Source organism: Physella acuta, unplaced genomic scaffold (genome assembly GCF_028476545.2).
Source record: "Physella acuta isolate Inbredline_101_S28 unplaced genomic scaffold, ASM2847654v3 ptg002051l, whole genome shotgun sequence".
Taxonomy (NCBI): Eukaryota; Metazoa; Mollusca; class Gastropoda; family Physidae; genus Physella; species Physella acuta.
This window is the reverse complement of record NW_026733554.1, coordinates 1-6175: the sequence shown is the minus strand read 5'-3', so window position 1 is coordinate 6175 and position 6175 is coordinate 1.

Genomic DNA, 6175 nt, shown 5'->3' with positions numbered 1-6175 from the left:
TTATAATGTCCTGATGATTATAATGTCATGAGAAATATAGTGTCCTGTGGTTTATAATGTCCTGATGATTATAATGTCCTGGTGATTATAATTTCCTGGTGATTATAATGTACTGATGATTATAATGTTCTGGTGATTATAATGTTCTGGTGATTATAATGTCCTGGTGATTATAATGTCCTGAGGTTTATAATGTCCTGAGGTTTAGAAAAAGTTTATAGAGTCCTGGGGATTATGTAAACATGGTTTATTCTGCACAAAATCCTATTGCCCAACGGGTTTATTTTAAAGCTTTACTTAAAGTTGTTGCACTGAATGGAGGCTTTATTTATAGGAGGTTTTGACTTAATGGAAGATACTTTTAATGAAGCTTTTCTTACAAAATAAACCGATCTTAGGGGTCTACCGTGATTTTTCCCGGTAGACCGCTGGGTCAGTTCACCCCTGTCCACCACTACCGCAAATAACGTTACATGGATTTTTATTTTTTTACAGATATGCCGACAGAAACGCAGAGGACTTAGAAATAGTTTTCAAAATATTTTAATCTCGTTGTTCTAGACTAGGGGTCTCCAAACTACGGCCCGCGGGCCTGATGCGGCCCGCGAGGTCCTCTCATCCGGCCCGCGGGGATCTTGATGTCCATGAAAAAAATCAACTTTAGTTGGAGGTGGCTGAGGAACCTTTACGTCATGTTCATGCGAGATCAGCAAAGACACCCAGCTGCAGTTTCAGTAGTGGTTTTCTGACTTGGATTCAAAGGCAGAAGAAGTGAAACTGTTTCAAAATACATTTGAAGCAAATGTGCCCAGTTGGACTACAGCTGGAGGTCATATAATTGCAGGCAAATGACCTCCTTAGAGACAAGTTCAAAGAAGGGCGGGTGCGATTTTATAAGTTTTTGCTCAAGAAAGACCTTCCTAATATTTAAACTTTTACATTAAACTACCTTTCAAAGTTTGGAGCAACATACCTGTGTGAACAAACCTTTTCAAGAATAAAATAAGTGAAGAACAATTTGAGAACAAACTTTGACATTTTGTCGGCGCCGAGAGTGTTTATTTTTCAGTTTTTCAGACTTTTTTCTCCAAGAAAATTTGTATACATTTCTAAATAATTTATTTTTAGTCGGGGGCGGCGCTAGACGTTCTTCGGTGGGGGGAGGGGGGGGGGGGCGCTGCTACACCAAACAGATGCCTGGAAACTCTGGCCCCCGAGCAGATATTTGATAGTTAATGCGGCCCTCGGGCTGAAAAGTTTGGAGACCCCTGTAATCTAGACCAAATCATCAAATCAAATTAATATTACTCCACACCTCCAACCTATCATATAAAGTGCAAATAACAAAATCATAAACCAATCCCACAATCCTACTTAATCAATGATTGTACACGATTTCTAAAAATATATCTCAACCATCCTTTGCAACTATTAACAAACGATGAAAACCATACTTTTTAAATTCACGGATGTAGCAGTTGTGTTTTACCACACCTAGCAGCTGGGAGCCAAACGTGAGTCGTTGAAAAACTTGTCCGGCGGGTTTCCGAATGTGTCGCCCTTGTTATGTTACGGTCGCAGTGACAAAAGCTTCATGCACTTTTGGGGTAGTGGAGCCTTAAAACCGAAGCACTTGATGATCGTATGTTTAGCTGGGGGAATATGTGAAGTTTGAACACATTTTTTTTATAAGCGATCTGCGGTTAAACGGAGAAGCGATCACCCGGTCAATTACTGAACGTGGGCTCTATCTCACACAAACAACTGACATACTATATATATATATATATATAGCTATATATATATATATATATATATATATAGCTATATATATATATATATATATATATATATATATATATATATATATATATATATATATATATATATATATATATATATTATATATATATATATAATATATAGACCTATACATATATATATATCTGTATATATACATATATATGTCTGTATATATTCATATATATGTCTGTAATATATATATATATATATATATATATATATATATATATATATATATATATATATATATATATATATATATATATATACAGATGGTTCTGCTTTAAACGCGAAATCGAATTGAAATGAGAAAGATCAATTTTTTCTGCACGAATTTACTTATCTGACCTGACTTCACTTACTTGACTTCATCCTGTGGAACCCCTAAGAAGCCAAAAACTCCAGCCACTTCTCCACCGGACTCGGGGCATTTCTCTTCATCTGAGCCCATGTAATCCCCGCTGCCCTTGCTTCTCTTTCTACAGACCTTTTCCAGTATTGTTTACGTCTGTCCACCTTTTTCACCGCTGTTGGTTCCAGTCCAACGCTTGCTTATCTTATTTTACATTCTCTCCCCCCCCCCCCCCCAAGGCGTTGGCGATACATCCCTATTTGCTGGCAAATGTATAATAATTATACACTATTACTGTATATCCATGTGCATCAGCTGTTGTTTGGTGCATTCTTTTTTTCCCCACCATCATCTCCTTACTTAGACCGACAAGTCCAGCTTCGCCTTGTGTCTGACCTCTACACTTAGACCAGTGGTTCTCAACCTTTTTGGAGATACTGAACCCCACTAGTTTCATATGCGCATTTACCGAAACCTTCTTAATAGGTCTACTGTCTGCACTGAAACAATCCGATCGTGAATCATACGACATGGGTGTGTGTCTTGACCTTTGCCGAACCCCTGAGACTGATTCACCGAACCCCTGGGGTTCGATCGAACCCAGGTTAAGAACCACTACCTAGACATACCGAGGAGAGATACGGCTTTACAAATACCAGTGTTATCCATTGTTCAGATACCAAATCATAACCCTTAGTATTTGCTAACCATATATTGCGTGTGTTAACCATGAAATAACTTGTGGTTACCTAACCCTTACTTTTGGTCCCTACACTAACAATATACTGCGTATGTAACAATGTAATGATTTGCGGTTACCTAACCCTTACTTTAACCGGGTTATTGAATAAATACTTTGGATGGCAAAAAGAAAAAAAAACACTATTAAAAAAACAATGTTCTATGTTTTTTAACCAAGCTATATTCATTGTAATACACTAACGTCATACGTACGTTAATTAACATACATCTTTACCCAAAGACCTGTTGTTGTGAACACAACGACACGCTGTTACGTGTATTCAAGTGTGTCACACAACATATAAGATGAACAACAACAAACAGGTTAGAAAACACAAGACTTAAAAAAAACAAAGGCTGGTTACAATACTGAAATAAAATTTTAATACCACCTACACTATCTACTCAGAGCCTATTCTAAATACTAGTACAAATCAGTAAATGAAACTAAGATACAATGGGTGTAGAACTAAAGTACTAACCTACATTAACATGATAGATGTAAAGTACTGGATTGAGACAATCAAATACGTTATCACACACCTTTTCTAAAATAAAGGTCCCTTCCAAACCTGACGGTCTATAGGGCAAGTGAAGTAGAGTTCACTTGTTTCTGTGACCTCGGCATATGAAGGAATAGTGTAGTCAGCACTATGCCCAGCCGCCTTTACTTACCCTAAAGTCAGTTGGGTACCCATCAGAGTTGGGTGGACTCAGGGACATACTACTGACTTGAACCCGGATTCGAACTCAAGACTTAGGGGTTAGCAGTCCAGCTCCACACCTTTTATACCCTTACACAAACAAGTACAAACCGGACAATGACCACGTGATTAAAGACAGCTCACAACACGAGTGGTGAACTCTGGGGGCCGAGACGGATTTCACGTAAACATAACATTCACCGCTTTCAATACTTTCATCCCCTTCTCTCTTTCATTACACCTGTATCATGCCTTGGATAACCTATGGCCAGCAAGGGGGTATAAACCCTTGAATACAAAAATACACACGCTCGTCTAAATATTGGTTTGATTACCCAAATTTCAAAGTTAATATATTTAATTAGCCTAACGTTAACGATTTTCTAAAGAAAAAAAATTACAACTTGGTAGAAATGAAATTTGAATTTTTAAATATTAGTTGTAATATTATATTAAAAAATATGGAACATTGTTTTGTAAAGACATTGTAAAAATATGTCTTTGGATTAGATACAAATATGGTAGTGGTCCCCTTCCGCTCATGTTACTGTAGACTGGATTGTGGATTGATCAGAATACGGTGTGAGAAACTATCAGGTGCTGATTTGTTTATAAACAACAATAATTCATTAATGTTACTTTTTAAAACCTGACAATCCATTGTGCAAGTGAAGTAGAGTTCACCTGTCTCTGTGACCTCGGCATATGAAGGGATAGTGTTGTCAGCACTATGACCAACCGTTGTTACTTTCCCTAACCTGAGTCAGGTACCCATCAGAGTTGGGTGTACTTATTAAGGATGCCCTACGGACTCGAACCCGGGATCCGAACTCGAGACTTTAGGGTTGGCAATTGTACACTCTACACTCTACCATCTTACCACTCTGTCCCAAACTATCTTTCATAGTGTAATAAATCTCTACTTTAGAAACAACACGCGAATCACAACTGGAATAACAATTAAGACACTGTAAGATTTATTCAGCATCAGTTTATTATATAGCAACGTCTGTGTAGGTATAAAAAATATGAATGTGTTGGTATAAAAAATATGACTGTGTTGGTATAAAAATATGAATGTGTTGGTTATATATAAATATGAACATGGATGGGTAAAAAAGTATAAAACATCAATATATACATATGAAAGAATACAAATTGTGTATGTACATTAGTCTAAATTTAAAAAAAAAATAAAAAAAAAATTAAAATAATATTTTTTGGATTTTACCCTTCACATAGTGATTTAATTAAAGGGACTTAATCTGAACAAAAGTATACTTTAGAAAGTAAATTATATCTTAATTAACAAAAATCTTTCAACATTACTTTTAAACTTTACTAGCTTATTCTAAGAAGAAATTTAGTATTCTATTTTGCTGTACAATATTGTATGAATGATAATAAATATAAAAAAAGTGGATGAAAATATTTTACAATAAATATTTATAACATTTGACACCATCTTTAAGGCGACAGTATGTTTACACTGAACACATCATTGGGTAAAACAAACATGGCGGCGTAGTTCAATGGCCGAGAGCTGACAACGTTATCACAAGTATTCAGCTTAAATACAGTCAACATTCTTTTACACAAACGCGTGTATGTGGTAGTAGGGTTAAGTGTGTGTGTGTGGGAGGGGGGGTATGTGTGTAAATAAGTAACGTTAGGGCAGAGGGCTTTGTTTGGGTAATAAAATAATTAGAACGCGTATATTTACAATGTTTTAAAATTATCCCTAATTATTACAATTGTGTTGTTAATCATCTAGCCATTGTCACGGTCTTATTATCATAGATTAAATATTTATAATGTTTTAATAGAACTTGAAGGAAAAAAAACATGATTAATTTAAATAATAGTATCTTAAAACGAAAAAAAACAAACAACAACCAAACTAAATTAAAAAAAAAAAATAGCTAACGATTTAGTCAATCGTGGACTATGCTAATTTTTAAACAAATGCACCGTCAACTCGCGAGCGAAATTTTGACCACTTCTAACGGACCAAATGTTTTAAAACTTGGCACGTGAGTAAATTTCCAATGCAATGTGGCGTCAAATTTGATGTAATTTGGATGCTTAATTAAGTTTTTTAAACCAACATTAATTACAGACTAACGCCCCCCCCCCCCCCCCCCCCCCGTCCGACGCCAATCACCTAATTCCCTTTAGCGCGCCAACAACCATTGACCGTGACGGTGTACCTGGTATAATTTCCCTGTACTACATGGTAACTATTTATAGGTTGGCTGGAAGAAAGTGGTTGGTTGTTGGTCAGGGTGTGGGGTAAAGGAGGAGGGGTGGGTGTGGACAATATCGCGCCCATAAATACATCCAACGCTCACATAGACGGTGTTATGTTATGACTTTTATTATACATCAATATACACAAAGGTTTGATCGCCCGGTAGTTATAAATTATAATCCAGTCTTAGGCGTGATGGTTCGTATTTTAATTGTTATTTCAACCTTACCATTTCACCAAATGTGTGATTTTGTATTTAAAGTCTATAAGTGTAATTAGCTAGACTATTTAGTTAATCAGAGCTAACGTCGATTTATTTCGCCA